Raw genomic sequence first — 17,682 nt, forward strand, 5'->3', positions numbered from 1 at the left:
CATGTGTAAATAATACATTTATAGGTTAATTTACAGCATTTGTTCCTTGGCCAATGTGAATGTCTCTCCTCATGAGGGAGGACAACATTGCTGTTCTGGTTTCCCATCTCGATCATCTAAGGAAGCAAAACTAATTATTTAATACATGCTAAACAATGCCACTTTATCTGGATTCTGCTGCCTCTTCTTGCAGGTCATGAGTGCTGAACTAATTATCCTCTTTGTCTGAATAATAGACTGACTCTGGAAACAGTTCTTGTTCTATTAACGAAAGTTCCAAATGAGGCACTAAATTCAGTTAGTCTTAGTTTGCCCGTTCCATGTAAATCAATTCCCAATCTATGCCTCTAATCTGTTTCACTCCAGACAATATGTTGGTTTCTTGTCAGCATGAACAAAAGTGAAGTCCTTGGCAACACCTTCATGATCTGTCCCTCGAAGGAGCGTTTACACTCTTCGACTGTGATTCTGATGCTGACTAGAAAGTTCGACCTACATTACGATACCATGCAAGAGCATACTCAGATGTGTAGTGTTTGCTGGGTCTCTGATGAAAGTGAAGATGTCGACATTGGCATGTCTCCTCACAAGTTCTGGAAAGTCTTCAATTAAGCAAAAAAATATGTTACTGGCTAGTCTGCTATTCTCTTGTGACAGGGACATTTGTCTTGTCTTCGATGTACTCCGGGAGTAAAAGAAACTGTTCTGCAATCACCATGAGCAGCCTCTTTATTATCTTTCATTTTCAGGATCTTGAAGAAACTCTGTTATGTTTGTGAGCCTTCCCACCAATGACGGGTAGGACCTCAATACTAACTCGAAATAGATCAGAACGTCTTTGGTGAGGTCACTATTGTGTGACATCATAAGTGATTCCAAATAAGGATTCTGTGTTGAAAGACTCAGGATACTGTATTATCTTCCAATTTACATATCCTCGATCAAAATTTGTCATAGTTTTCTTATCAAGGCTTCAGTGTGCCTCAGTCCAAAGTTCAAAGTCAACAAGCAATTTTGTTGCTTATACGTACAATTCTTCTCCTTCACCCTGCAATTAGGATGCTCAGAGTGTCTGTGTTTTTATGTGTCCTTCTTCCCTTATTTTGCTCAAAGGAAGTGTCCAGAACTAAGCCACAACTTTGCACAAAAGTTATTTGTCTTTTACTTGGCTGGTCATGCGTCCTTCTTCCTCGTCATAGATCTCGTCTGCATGTGCTGTGGTTCTTCCCCATTATCTGGAGTCTCTTTGTGGTGTGGTGTAGGCAGAGGGAGTTCTCCGATGTATGGCTTCATGTCACCCAAGAAGATCCAAGATCTTCTTCTTTGTAACTTGACTGCGGAGGGTGTGACGTCCTCCACTCTAAACGGGTCATTGAACCTTGGCTCGCCCCACTTTTCCTTGTATGATTTCTCACCAGGACCGTGTCCCCAGGGAATATTGGAGGAACATGTAATGTTGAAATTTTGTCTATTGCAGCATCTCCTTTTGTGTTCTGTACTGCTCTGCACCCTTCTTGTCGTCGCTGCAGCTGTCCTGAAATTACAGTAAGACAAGTTGTCATGCAAATCAAGTAGTTTTGCATTTCCAATCCTAACACTTCTCCTGTTGGCTGAGCATCACATCTAACTCTATTTCGAGGTGTTAATGGCATTCACTCCTTCTGCCCGTCACGATTTTGTGTGGCGTGAGATGGTGGTCAGTACCAGGCTGGTTTCTGAGTGCATAAAGTGCCAGTGGAAGACAGTGCAGCCATCCCTTCTTCGGAGTAAGCTTCAACTTGGCTATCCTTTCCTTTAACAAGCCATTGAGCTTCTCGCATATCCCACTCTCTTGAGGATGATAGGCCAAAGAAAACTTTACCAAGCAAGCTAATCTGTTCAAATACTGCATTAACAAAATGAGGACCATTGTCTGACCTCATCACTTCACACACTCCCAATCTGGGAAACACCTCCCTCACCAGGAATTTGGCCGCACAGGTAGAGTCTGGGTGTGTCCATGGACCTGCTTCTATCCATCTAGAGAATGTACACACCACAACAATGATATACCTGTACCCGTTACATACTTGAATCATATCGAAATAATCAGTATGCAAGTACTGAAAAGGCCCATTAGGCCTTGAGATAACTCCTCTAATCACACGTAGTGTATGCCCAGCCGTGAACTGCTGACACATTCTACAGTTTACCATAAACAAAGCAACATGCTCTGCCAAGTTCGGTATGAACCAGTCTTCAGCATTTGTTGCTGCTAGATTCTCTTTTGTCATGTGCGCTCGATAGGGTAACTGTTCCAGTGCTATTTTTAATAAGACTATAGGCATCACTGGTTTACCAGTGCTGTCTTGTCACAACAAGCTCTCTGTGGGCTTTAAAGAACACCCTCATTGCTTCCATAACTTCTTCTCTTCCTATGGTGCTTCTCCTTGGAGCTCCATTAACTGAGTTTTTGCCATATTGCTGTAGCCTTCTGGCTCACTTTGTGCAACAATCATTTTCTCATGCACACATTTCCACACTCGTGATTATTTCGTCTTTGGTTGCCACATGCTTGGCTTCAGTGTCTGCTGCTTGATTTCCATGTGAGATAAAATCTGTCCCTTTTGTGTGGGTGGCGCATTTCACAACTGCTATGCCCATTGGGAGTAGTAGTGCCTTAATGAGCCTGTCCAATAAGGCTGCGTGCTACTCTGGTGTGCCGTCCGCTCGGAGGTAGCCCCTCCTTTTCCAACATGCTAGGCCTACTTGTACTGTTGACATCACATAGGCAGAGTCACTGTGCACCGTCACTTCCTGGTCTGCGTGATTCTCGAGCACAGGTATCAATGCCAATAATTCTGAAGCTTGTGCTGAATAATGTGAGAAAATTGTTTGCTAATAAGTACTCAAAATTTCCCATTTGCCCTGTGTTTCACCACAGCGGCACCTGTATATCTTTGTCCATCATTTTGATCGATCCTTGAAGACCCATCAACGAAGACGATTTCTCCTTAAGCCAATGAATTTTCTTTCACTCTGGGAATCTCATACTAAAACGCTTCGTAGTTTGTGCAATCATGTATTGGCTCTCCTTCAATGACTGGCTCTGCTATAAACATAGCTGGGTTCATTATCTTTAATCAAACTATTTTAATCATTGGATTTGATATGACCACTTCATAAGCAGAAGCTCTCTGAGATGTCAATGTGCCTTTTGGTTTCTCTAAAATGGCAAATAATGCGTGCTCGACAAATACTGTAATTGGGCATCCCATCACAATGGTTGTAGCCTTCTCTATGGTGAATTCTGTGGCAGCCAAACATTGTTCGCACGGGAAGTGACCCCTCATCACTGGGTCTAAATTCCCACTGTAGTATGCAAGGTGCTTGCAATCCAACAGGTTTTCTGTGTGAGTACTGCTGTCATAACATTGCCATTCATGTGTGAAAACAGGTAAAATTCCTCTGCATAATTGGGGATCCCTAAGACTGGTGCCGTGCAAATGGCCTTTTTTAGTTCAACAAACCCTTCTTCCATGGTCTCGGTCCACACAGTTTTTTCTTTTGTTGCCTGTACTTTCTTTAAGGCTTATAACTAGGTCCTGGTATGAGAACTGTAGTCCAAGACCCATGCCCTGACATAATTACATAATCCTAGAAAACTCTGCATTTGTTTTATCGTGTGTGGCTTGGCTGTTTTTGAAATGGCTTCAGCTCTTTCAGGGGTAACATTTTTTCCTTCATGTGAGATCAGCTGGCCTATATACAGCACTTCTTGTTGACAATACTCTAACTTCTCGTTGTCAACTTTATATCCTTTCTCAGCCAGTATAGTTAATAGATGACTAGAATCGTGTCTTCACTTTTCCTCTGTTGTGCTACAAATTAGAATGTCATCCACGTATTGCAAGACAACACTCTCTAATGCAATATTGTTTAAGTCCATCTGCAGGACTCTGTTGAAAATCGAAGGAGACTCATAATACCCTTGAGGCAACCTTGTGCTTTTCAGATGAACCTTTTTGAACGTAAATGACGTCAAATCATGTGAATCTTTGTGCAATGGGATTGAAAAAAATGCATTTTTTAAGTCAATCACTGTGAAATACCTTGAGTCAACAGGTATATTACATAGGATCATGGATGGGTTTGGGACTAGAGGGAACTCGGCCTCGACCATCAGGTTTATTGGTAGTAAATCTTATATCAAACATCAAGACCCTCCTTTTGATTTTTTTATTGGATAAACCGAAGTTTTGCATGATGGCTCTGACGTTACTAAGATGCCCTGCTCCATCATGGCAGAAATTGTATTAAAAATCAGTTCATCTGCTTCCCTAGACATGGGATACTGTTGTGCTTTTGGTAAAATTGCTCCTAGTTTCAATTTAATATTCACTTCTCCGACTCCTTTCAGTAAGACTACGTCATAAGGGCTTGTAGTCCATACTCAGACAGGCACCTTTGCCATGTCGTCATCAAAATATTCAGGACATTTCTGTGCCAGCATCATTCTCTGAGGCACTTCTCTTTTGATAAATTTTACCCAATAACCTCAACTGTCATCAAATATTTACCTATTTGCTCTTCAAATAGATCGTCAGTGACATCAGTCAATCTGTACCCTTCCCCAATGGCGATTACTGCGCACCACTGTCTGCCGTCATCATCACAACCATCAAGCAAAGCCATTTCTCCTCGCACTATGGCTGCTTGTATTGTTAAGGGAAATACTTGTCCCTTTCCCTCATGCATAGGTATTCTTGCTGTGAACAAAAACTCATCTGGGGTTCTCATTGTTTTGTCTGCAAGGCTTGGTAGCCATGACAATAATACACGCACTCCATATGCAAATATTTTGGGTTCTAATGGAATAGCTCTCATAGCCATTTGTCCTGCACGTGCTCTAATCATTTCGCACATTTTCAAATAATGCATTCCTGGAGTTGAACATACTATGCCCTTCTCCGTGAACAAGATTGTCATGTTTAACTTTGTCATTGGGTCTCATCCCAAAATATTCACGGGTGTCTGCCTCCACCATGGACCGATTTGTGTAGAGTTTGTGGTACAACAGGGGCAAGATGGACAATAAATCCCCTCTGCTCAAAGGGTTGCTGCAAGTCAATTGCATTAGCACAGAAGTGCGGCTGCCTAGACGTCTCCCTACACTGCCCCGTTGTACCACAAACTCTACACAAATCGATCCGTGGTGGAGCTTTATAACAGAATTTTTACAATATTCATGAGTTTGGTGCCTTAAGAAAGCAAGAAAGTCTCTTGGGAGTTTAGCTACTCACCTTACATCATCTAAGAAATTACAGAAGTAAGCCATGGAATCACTGCGTAAAAATATCTACCTGGGGTATAAAGGAATTACTGTTTGATTTTGAAGAAATCATTGTCCTGAAGTGGCCCAAAATCTAAGAGTTAAAAAAGTACCAGGGATAGTGTCTAATGTATCAAAATAGGCTGAAACATATTGACAGTCTAAGATACCGATAGCAATAACCTCTGGGTTCTTTTGGTTTGAAACCATGTGTTAATTAGTTTGTTTGAAACTACCTGTTGATTAAGTATCTGTGTTGGTTCACACACCCTCCCCCTTTTTTCGTCTTTCTCATTTGGTGTGACCTGTTCTATTTTGTATCGACACTGTTTTAGTCCAGATTTTATCTGTGTCAATCATGTCAAAACAATGTAGTCCAAATATGTTACTTTGTTATATTTTTATCTAATTTGTGATAATTAATAAAACAGTTTTTCACTTAAGTTGCGTTTGGGCTTTAGCACACCTTTTGTTTGTAATATGGATTATTGAAACCATATTTGTTGAGTTCATAAGCATTACCACTCTAATTGCATGGTGACGTAAAGAGGGGTAATCAGTCTCGCTGTTGCATGTATCTTCTTTGATTTCATTTCCTTTGAGCACTGATCCCCCATTAAAAAAAAAGTGGGAATTTACCTGATTGAGGTAAAACTTTGATTTAATTCTGCCAGTCTTTTACCATCTGTGCAGGGGTGTTGCTAGGTCTGGAGAAGATCCGGGCTACGCTAATGTCAGGACTGTCAGGACTCGGGGCTAGCTAGCTTTTTGGTTGTAACCCCTGAGCTTCTATCCGGGGCTACAACCAAAAGACCCGGGGCTATAACCCCCTTAGCCCCCCCCTAGCAACGCCTCTGAATCTGTGGCTTATCTTGACCTTTCTGAGCAGGATACTCTGTTCTTTTTCTCTTTCATTGTATCCACTGTTGGCCTTTTCCAGCCCGATACGACCTTGGCTTCTTGGCATGGTTACCTTCAGCTGCGTTTCTCTCCATCTTAATTCTCGATTTGTTTGCTGCAACACTCTCCTCTTGAGACCTTTAGTAACCTTTGTTCAAATCTGCTCATGTGCTTAGTGGATTTTCACTCATCTATAAAGTGCTTTTGAGGTATATATATGTATAGTTGGTGCTTGCTGCAATCTATTTTACTACTAAGCATATGCAAGCTTCACAATTCCTTTGCTTCTTGCGGTTTCTTGCACCTGTACACGTTTAAACTAACTGAATATCTTCATTGTGCATATGGCATAATGTTCTGCATCTTGACATCAACTGTTTCACTTTAGGCTCAAGATGTCACTTATCCATGGTATTTCGTCTCTTTGTCAGTATTCTTAGGTCATTATATCTTTTATATGTGCGTCAGTCTGATTTCTTATGATGTCACCATTCGTCTTTCTTTAGTATCTTCTTGGCTTCTTCGGGTATTCCATTCTGCCAAACATCATTTTGTCTTGCCTGTAGATATGATTTTCTCAATGGGTACCTTACTGTCGAGCTTTTCTTAGGTGTCAGTACTTCAATAGGTGCTGTTATTCTGATAGGCACTGGGCAGAGCCTGACTGCGGCTCTCTGCTGGTTTATCTGTTCTTCATACATCACATATTTTGGCGTAAACATACCTGGTACTCTGAAGCGGGTGGCTGGAGTGTGGATTCTGCCTGGCACTCCTCTTCAACGGCCTGCACAGGTGTGTGCAAATAAATATGGTTTTAAAAAGTAAAAGTGAAAATTATATCACTGTTCACAGAAAAATGTCAAACCAAACATGATGTGCGGGTTGACAAGAAGCAATGTATATTATGTTTCACCTACAAAACTGCAGTGACATTTGGAAAATCCACTTTGTCTTCATGGAAAATGTCAGGTCCAGGCAGACCCTTTTGTGGGCGAAACTTCACAAGGAAAACTGCCACTCCCAGCCCAGTTGACACATCTCCCATCTAATTACCAATTGCAATAACATGCCTTGCTGAAGGTATCAAAATTCAGTGTTCTTCAGACCTGCTGGCTCTGAAAGCATTGACTTCAAGAAAAGTTACCCCTTGGCTGGAGCATGACTAATAAGTGTGAAAATGGGGGCAACCACTTCAAAGAGCAAGCTTCCAACACAAAGAAGATTGATAAAAGTACAGGCTGACCCAGTAAACACAAATGGCCGGAAGGCAGAAATTGCCATTTGTCCCACATGAAGATTCACAATTAATTTAAAAGGACCATTTAGGGGGATATACAATGTATCTGCCTGCGACTCTGGGAACTGTAATGGCCAGTTAGACTAGGTTTCTGGCCGATCTGAGCATGTTCTAAATGTGAGAGTTGTGATTGGTTGAAAAATTAAATTAGAAATTAGGAATGTGCTTAATAAGTTACGTATTCACAACTGTTGTGCTTTTTATGGAAACGGCAGCAAGGTGCCACATAGCCGTGCTACATGGTATGGATTTGGTGGTCAGCTTATCTAATTCTCCATGATTAGCTGAATCAGACAATCTGTTTAGTATGGCAGTTGCTAGTAATATTATGAAGTTGTGATACATAAATAGTTTTTGCCAAAAAGTTGAAAGGAGAACAAAGTGCGATGACGAATGGGAATTGTCATATGTTGCTCCAGACCCCTACAACACTCCTGACTTGGAGGCTGGGTTTGGGAGGAGAGAGAAGGATAACTGTCCAATCTTAGTGGTAGGGATTATTGCAGGGTACTGCCCCAAGATTGTAAAATTGGTGGTGTCATTGCTGCCATATAAGGGGACTACACTAGGACATGGGACACACACAAAAAAGGAGAGAAGAGAAAGACAGAGAGGAGACAGAGAGGGCTGCTGAAACTTACCATCTGCCAGCTGGAAGGAAACACCTGAGGAGATTGCTGAGAGTGCATTTGGGTGGAGCTGTCTATCTCTAGGAAGGCCTCAAAGCTGACTGGGTTCTATGATGGAGAGCGGGATGCCATTTTTGAGAGTGGAGTGAACAGAACCCTGCTCTATCTTAACAGAGTGTCCTGAGATGCATCTGGCTTTCCTGGACTTTGAGCAGAGGCATGCTATGTAAGTAGAACTGGGTCCTGGTAAACAAAAAGGTGGCAAAGTCTGCTTGCTTTGAACCATTTCCCTTTATAGTGGACGGGGGATGGAGTACTATGTAGATCCTTAGCCGATTTAACCAAAAATATTAATTTAATTAATTGCCCATTCGGCAGAACACTACGGGGTGATATCTGTTAAAATTCGAAATTAACAAAGCTCACTTCCCAGTGTGTGTTGAAAACTATAGCCTATAAATGAATTGGGTAATTCTTGTTGTTCATCTGACCTCGAATTATTTATGGAGGAGGGGTGTCTTTGTTCTTAAATCAGTCCAACCTTTTAATCCAGCTTCCCCAACACAGGCCTTTCAGTAAGGGGGGTCTGAAATCTAAAATTCCCCAAAGCATTCCAGTGTTTCTGTCTGACATCCCAACATAGACCAAAGCAAGGGGGGGGGTCTGAAAAACAAACCAATAAATCACCCTATCTTTATTTTAAACCAAAAGTGTGGGAGAAATTATAATTACCAGTCTTGAAATCCAACTGCTAGCCGTTTAAGCTGGCAGGAAAATCAAATTTGCATAACATCACATGATAAGTACGCTTTTTATTGATCAGTGTAATTATTTTGTGAAGTGAAATTTGCAGAAAGTGAAGAATTGTGATTGTGTTCTTTTTAGCTCATTTTTGTGATTTATTTATGCTGAGAGAAGTTGATTGTGTTGTGTCACGGATAAAGTGGTGTCTGACATTTTTGTGCTAATTTCTATTACTTAATTTAAATAAATACCAAGATATTTCCCATACACTGGCCTGGTTCTTGGCTCATTGTTGGCTCAGGGGAGAGGGATCCAAGGGGCATGATATGTGTCTGAGATAAAGGACTAAAGAAAATAATCTGTTAAAAAGAATGTTGAATAACCACTTGAGTGGGGAGGGAAGGAACTCCCTGTGTTGAGGGTGGCTTCTTAATTAACCGCTACACAATGGTACGCTGATAATAAACTGTATGTTGCAAAGACTGTCTCCCATAAGCAACTCCTGCACCTGTAATCCTTAATGATATCACAATTGCCTTGAGCCTGATACCACACATATAAAGAGGTACAAATAGGCATAGGTTCCAGTCAGGATTGTCCGGTTGGCTTGTACTACTTTGCCACAACCTAAATCCCCTTCTGTCTTGAACCAAACTTGTGTTTATTGAAGACATTGATATTGATGGAATTGATGCTAAATCCTCTTGGTCTTTCACTTTTTTTCATTTATATAGAGACTTTTTTTAATCAATCAGCCACATATCTGTCTCAAGAGTAAGAATAAGTGCACATTTTATCAATACCCTATCGGGGTGAACTAATGCAATCATTTCTTTAAGTAAATGTTCATCAGTGTTGATGTACTAGAGATGTAAAGAGACACAAAACAAAAGAAAATGACCCTGTATCGAATTGTTTCGATAATGTTGAATGTATGTTAAGTGAAGACCAATGTTGGGGTAAACAAGTATAGTTAAAAAAAGTAAATTAAAAAATATAATAATAATGTTTATCAAAAGAAATGTATTTTCTTGGGGAAGAGATGGAAGAGTGTATACTTATGCTACTGTTGTCTCCTCGTTGGGCACAGAGACAATGGCTCTGCTCTGTCAGAGGTTGCATATTTTGGTAGGATGAGAATGGATATTAACAGACCTATTATGATACATAATTCCTACATTATTGGCAGGATAATGGGAGAGATAACAAAGCACACATGAATGGTGCCTGGAGACCAGAATCCCTACTGGGTATCGCACCAATGGAAAAAGGAGTTGTTATTCTTTATACCCATTCCAGCCTGGTCTGTGCTGCCCAGTTGTAGAATGCTACTGCAGTCTCCAATGTTAGCACATCTTTTAGAGATGTGTAGGTTCAGCCTGTCTACTACATAACTGGAGAATATAGTAAATGCTAAATTTATTATAATCTTCTAAGCCACTAAATCTTATACCAAGGAGCCTAAGTCAACATTGAATCCTGCTGCAGGAGTCTCTGAAAATAATCTCTGATTCATGTGTTCCTGCTTTGATAGATGCACAGTGCATTCAGAAAGAGGACAATATTGTACATTATCAAAGAGTCACTTCTAGGAACAACAAAGTCAATGCTGGTTCATTTATTTGGAAGTAACGACAGGGAGAGTTCCTTCAGAGCATCACAGTTACTGAGTGGAGCTTGGGTGATAGGCAATGCTACTGTATCAATGGATACAAGGACATTCAGCCTAGCAATTGCAAAGAAAGAAACTGCACATCTGCCACCTCATATTAGAGATAACTAAATGATTTATAAATTCAAGAGGCGGAGGTGCTTCCGTCTCTGGTGCGAGGTAGAAATCAGAACCAGAAGCACATCCTCCCATTGTGTGTTATTTAGTGGCAAAGCTCCACCATCGGCCTTGTTGCTCTGGTCTACAGACTTGCAGATGGGATGAATAGTCAACAAGCCTCGGCTGTGAAACCATGCAGACCTTCTGAAGATTTTCCCTGGGGGGATGAACACCATCAGTCAATCCAGTGCAGAGCAGAGGATTGGAGATTTTCTTGAGCAGCTCTGACTGATGAATGAACACAAGCAAAATCATCTGCTGCAACTTTGGACATGGATACATGCTGTGCAAAGTTTTTTTTCTTCAGATTATATCCTTTGTCTTTCTGCCTTCCTCCCCTACGTTTCCTTAAACCGTCTCCAAATTGTTACCGATTTAGCAACACATTTCCCTTTGTCAAATGGGTTCAATGTGTTAAAATCGCTGCAAAAATGGCGAGGACTCAAAATATCGTGACAAAAAGGCAGTGGTTTTGCTGCCGCAAACCATGTAAAGGATGCGGGGGACACCCTGCAACCCCCGTTCCTCTTAAATGGTATAATGGGGTACACCTTTACCGGGTCAAACCACAGCATTTTTGCTGCGATTTTGTGCACAGGAGACATTTATGCCACGATTTTATCACTGCACACCGTCACAGGGTATGCAGAGTATGGACATACCACAAGACAAGTGGATACAAATAACCCAAGTGTTTTATTAGTTAACCAAAGAATATTAGGTAGGTGAGGAGAATAAATATAACTTAAAAGGTGCAGGTTTGCAGCTAAAATAGGTTTCAGTTAATTAAAGTCAATGTTCACTCAGATGTTCATGTCCAACCGAGCAGGGATGCCAATCCAATTGCGAGGTGCTGCAACTCAAAAGTCATAGCAACTAAAAGGTTTCTCCCAATAATCACAAAGAAACAAAGCAGAATGTAAAATGTGCAATAATTAATCGTGAGCTATGTAAATGTCTCTTCCAAAGTACCTGGCTTCTGCTCATCCTGGCCCTGGTCCAATGTCTATTTAAACACCCTCGTCATTTTCTTCAGGTTTTCAGGGTTTCAGGAATCTGTGGTAAGAGTCCTTAAGTCGTAAGTCCACTCGCCGATGTCTGAGACAGAGGTAGATCTTTGTCCATACTAGTCCACTCTCCCAGGGTGTCAGGCATAGGGAGTTTGATTTTACCTGACCACCACCCTGTCCTAGGGTGGACCTGGTCCTCAAGACAGCCTTCTATTTGCTACCTCTGTTGTAGCCTCCCTGTCCCTCAATGAGATGGTGCCATCTAGTACCTTCATCGAGCTTTCAAATCTGTTATTGTCTCACCTGATCTGTTGGAACCTCTTTGGTATTTCTGGCTATTGACAGTGCTCTTGCTGTCCTCCAACCTCCTTGGGTCTTGCCGCCCCATCTCCCCCTCTAGATTGTCTCCATATTTCTCCTCAGATGGTAGTGGCTCTCTCCGTTTCCAACCTCCTTGACTCTTCCTCTCCAAATAAAACTCCCCCAAATCTCCCCACTAACTTTCCCTTCGGATGGTAACAGTTCTCCTTTCAGCCTCCTCAATATTTCTCCCTCCAGCATTCTCAATAACTCCCTCTCTAGATGGTAATCATTCTCTTTCCAACCTCTTCAATAATTCTCCAACCACGCCACTCAATAACTCTCCCTTGAAGATGCTCAATAATTTTGTTTCCAATGGTTAATCACTCTCCTTCTCCAATGTAAATTGCTCCTACCAACCACCAGCATTCTCATCCGAGCTCTCCTCTCAATATAGATCTATCTAGCACACCCATCTCCCCAAACACCTTCCTCCAACTCTTTTTCAAACACCCCACAATCTTTGACAGGGCAAGCTAGCTCGTATTGTATGGTTTCTCCTCTCCTTAGAAATGGATGAAACCTGTGTAGTTTGTTCTAGGCTGGCCTGTGATTGGGCCATGTGCTTTAGATCCTGTGGGCTAAAAGGGGCTTGGCCTGAGCTTATTTCAAGGTCTGTCAACATATTGGATGTATAAAACTGCCCAGGGCACGTATGAGGTCTCATTCCTCCCCTTTGGAGATTTGCTTACTTTGCCTGCCCAGTGTGTAAATCACAGGTGATAAAAACCCTGAGTAAGCAAAAGAAGCTGCTGATGTGAATGTAACATTTTCATCATGGGGAAATAGCAACTTTCTAATCTTTGCAACACTGCAGGAGTGGGATAACAGTGTTTGTTTGTTTAGCCTCTCATGAAGATAACACACTCATGTTTTATTTCAGATTTGTTTCTCGAGCACAACCTTGCAATCATGCGATTCCCTGTGCTAGTCATCTTCTATTGGGTGCTAGCCTTGTGAATTTAGAACATTGCAACTCCATTCTGTTAATGGGAAAGGCCTTAATTCCTATGCTGGGGTGTTGGGGTCTGATAAGGGTGGAGGGTATCTATCTAGTATTGCCAGTACTATGGTGTCTACCGTATCCTATCAACCTGATTGTCTAAGGTGTTAGTTGGTGTGGGAATGCTCCTATGACTTCCCCATGACTTAGTGCTGAACCCCAATGGTGCTTTCCCTGAGATGCCCCATGTACCCTCTTGAGGTTCAGTAGCCACTACATCTGGTGCAGCCTACAGCAGCCCTTTTGATCACCCCACTGTCGGTCCCCAAAGTTAACCAAGGGCCCTCATCACACCTTATATCCCTTCATGTTTTCCCTATAACACTTTACATAACTTGATGTGATCAGATTAATTTGTGCATCTTGTATATAATGCAGTTTCACTGGTATATAATTGCACTATTGCTTAATAAAATTATCAGGAAGTGCATTTCACTGATTACAATGCAAGAAAGAGTGTATTGGAAAAATACCTACTTTAATGTTAGCTGTGCTGGCACTGCCTCATTAAGAGTAGCACACTCTTACATACTTTAGTATTGTTTCGCTCTTGGCTCATGCAGGTAGTGACCGCCATACGTATGAGAATATATATTAGCATTGAAAATGTATGCAAGCTACAGACATTTTCAGGCATGTGTGGGGAGATACACATACATCATGACCAGTAGAATATTATATGTGTTATCTAAATTCTTCTCACATATATGCATTGTATGTTGTCTTGCAAGACAGTTGTATAAAATGTAATGGGTTTATTGCCACCATTCACCTGCTCCATATCTATGGCATTTGTCACATTAATATGATTTAAAATTAACATTTCTTCTTACAAAAGCCCTTTCAGAATGTTAAGGGTATAATTCCTGTTATCAAGCTTCTTCTGCTTTAGTAAAAACGACTTAACCAAGTATGCCTTGTGCCACTTGATTTCTAAGGAGTATACCATTGCCTCACAAGGCCTTGAACTAATGTGCTTGGCATGTCTCTTTTCTTTTGTCTACTATGTGTAGACTACTAGTAACATGCTATTCGTTGTGTTTTTTTTTTATTTTAAGAAAAGGTAAAGACCATTAGCAATTTGTTTTTCATTTAATTTCATTTCAATGTAATGTTTTGTAATAAAAATGCAATAGATTAAAGTTGTAATGTCAAAGGTTTATGAAAGCATGACCATGACGCCTATAGAAAAGATAAAATGGATGGCCTGGCCAATGTTCGTTCTACTGTTAATCTTGAAAAAGGGGAACACTGGTATTACTAATAATATTATTATTATTTTGCATTTATACAGCACTACGAACCGTCAGGCATCTGAGCGCTCCTTATTATTACCCATGGTGTGTGGGGCTTATTTATCGACCTCAGAAGGATGAAAGGCTGAATTTGGTCCTGCCCGGATTCGAACCTGCGTTGGCAGGCTCTGTATGGATGTTAAAGTGAGCTCTCTACTCGCTGTGCTATCTGACTAGTAATGTTGAATCCTGTCCTGCATTTATAGTGGGGAAAATGACAGTCATAGGAAAATACAGTTTACTGAATGTAAAAGTCTTTACTACCAGAATTGTTGTCCACCCAATACAAGAGTTATACTACCATGAATTCCACTACGTTGTGCCAGAATTGAGCTCTGTGAAAAAAATCAGCATTTAGCATTTTTTTCATTGTCCTTTTGCACACACAATACTTCTCCAGTTCTATAAACCTTATCATCATCTTTTTCTTCACCTTAGACAATCATGCTGTCCATGCTTCTCCTTTCTTCTCCCCACTGGTTCCAGCTCTCTAGCCAATCAGCAAGCTAGGATTTCAGGCTCCACCAGGGTTGGATTGGCCCCTCTGCCTTTCAGCCCGTGGCCGGGCGAAATCGTCCCTAGGGAGTAGGGGCCGGTTTCTAGCCATGACTGGGCCAGTTTGGACAACAAAACATAAACTTGAAACATTTTTTTTTAAATACATTTTTGGAAAAATAAAACACCTGCAGTGGCATAATTCATCAAAGCAAGGTAACAAGTGTTACCTTGCTTTGATGATTTATTTGCATGCATGCATGATGTGTGCATCATAAATTATGATGCATGCATCATTCACATGCTGCCGCAGCATGCAAAGTTGAGGGGCCGGGGCTGCCGACGGGCCTGCAGCTGTCACTGTGCCGCCACTCCAGGGGCATGGTACCCCCTGGAGTGGCTGTGCTGTTGTATTAGTAATACATATGTATTAGTGATATTAGTGATAAACAACCAATTTTAGAGTAAAATAAGCATCCATTTCGGACTATGGGCCTCATTACATGGATGGCGGTGAACCATGGCGCTATTAGCGCCATGGTTCATGCCGGTAAAATACCGGCACTGCCTTGGTGGAAAGGGGAATTACCGCCCTATTCCAAGGTTGGCGGGGCGGTAATTCCCCCTTCCACCATTGCCCTTCCCCATTCCCATTTTTGCCCCATAGGGCTCTATGGGAATGGGGAAGGCGCTAATTACGGTACCGCAAATTGCGGTACCGTAATTAGCTCCCTGGTCCCTTTGCGGGTTGGTTTTTTCTGCCTGCAAAAAGCAGGCATTAAATTCCCCAATCCGCAAAGGGACCTCGTAGTAAGGCGGTAAAGATTTACCGGTACCGGTAAAATACCGGTACCGGTAAACCCTTGCCGCCATCCGTGTAATGAGGCCCTATGTATTTTGCCTTTCACAAGTTGCAGTAATAGCATGGTTTTTTTTCTGCTGTTGTCTCTGTTACGATCATCACAAGACATTCCATCTCGGTGTCCTCAGTCACTTGACAAAATCCTTGGGCCTAAAAGCTTCTATACAGTGTTTAAATATTTGACCATAGCACATCAAGTGGCCATTGACTTCATTCTGCCACAATGAATGCTTTGCTGTAATGTGTCTATCTTTCCCATCTCATTGGCATGCTGTTCAGGATGTTTGTTGCATTTATGAGGTAACGAGTGCTCAGAGTGCGCTGATTTCCCTATTTTGCCAACCTTTGAAGCCTGAAAGTAGATGCATGCAGGTTTGACATGCGGCCAACTTTGCACCAGACCTGCAAATGAACTTAACTGACCTGCTGTTAAATATCATTTACCTGTTTAATGGTGTCCACTACAGAATTATTACTAATTTTACCATAGCCGATATGATAGCTCAGTGGGTTGAGCGCTCGCTGCTGCAATGTGTGTGTGATCTGCAAGTTCGAATCCCAGCACGGCCATCTCAGCCTTTCATCCTTCTTAGGTACATGAATGAGTACCAAAACAGATTGGGTGATATTGTATACATATTTGTTCTATAAAAAAGAGCTTAAATCTAAGTGCTATACAATAACATATTATCAGTTGGCCTTGGACGTCTGCTTGAGTTCACAGTAATTTGACAATATGGATCTATACACACATATATTAATGATACATATGGTGATCCATTCTTGTATGAAATGTATATCACATTAGTGAAATCATAACCATATATTTGGCATTGTACTTAGGAACAATGCTATTTGATGCCACTTCCTGTTTTGTCAAGGTGTGAAAGGTCGTGTTTCATCGCTTCCCGGAATGTCACTTTGGGGTGGGGTCATATGACATCACTTCTTGTGATGTCATCAGAGGTCAAGGGTTGTGAGGCGAGGGGTGGGCCCCTTTTTTCCCAGTCCGACCCTGACTGTACAGAATGTATATCAAGCTTCACTCTGTGATGCATGCACACTGGGCATTGGGGAAGGAGACTCCCAAGCCCAAGACGAGGGTTCCCGTTGTCCCCTTACAAGCTCTAATTGCATTAGCGCCCGTACTTCCAGGTGCTACTGTGTGCCAAGTAACATTCACCCTCGTTGAAGGCCCACACCTTCCACTTATGACCACTAGTCTGGCCGGCAGTCACCTAAACCACAACAGAGCCCTCTGGTGCAGACTCTAAAGCTTAAATAAAAATCCCCAATGTGTCGTCACTAAAAGGAATGCTTGAAAGGCACTTAGTGCCCACGCCTAAGGTGAAAATCCATTTGCCTTTTCACAAACTTTAAACGAAACCGGGTCTAAAGTATCACAGGACAGTACTGTCTTGTCAGGCATGGCTGAAACACTCTATTATATTTCCGTGGTGGTTTCCTTTAGCACTGCAAGCATTATTATTATCATCAGGCTCAGTCTGCTTTCAGAGGGAGCTGCAAATTGCTCCTCCATCCAACTGGCCCTCTCTCATGCCGCGTCCAGAGGCCTTCACTCTGCCACCTTCCACAGACCCACAAGTCATCTATTAACTTCCCCACACCTCCTGTAATCAACGTAGCCACTCAACGCCATGACAATTCCCTCCTGCATGCCACCAAAGTCAGCAAAAAAGGGACTGCCTCCCAACCAAACGTGCATGTCCATGGAGGCCATCTTAGACCAGGACAACCCCCCCTTTCATGAACAGGTGCAATCCTACATCAAAGTGAACATTGTTTTTTTTTCAATTGTATTTGTTAGTAGCACCCAGACCCGGAGGTATCACAGCGCTAAGGACGTGGTACATAGTGAGTTACAAGATGGTTGGAAACAGTTGCATTTCATCAAAGAAAGTCATATTCAACGTGGACAGAAGGC

The sequence above is a fragment of the Ambystoma mexicanum genome, chromosome 14 (genome assembly GCF_040938575.1).
Source record: "Ambystoma mexicanum isolate Mex_15411 chromosome 14, UKY_AmexF1_1, whole genome shotgun sequence".
Classification (NCBI taxonomy): Eukaryota; Metazoa; Chordata; class Amphibia; order Caudata; family Ambystomatidae; genus Ambystoma; species Ambystoma mexicanum.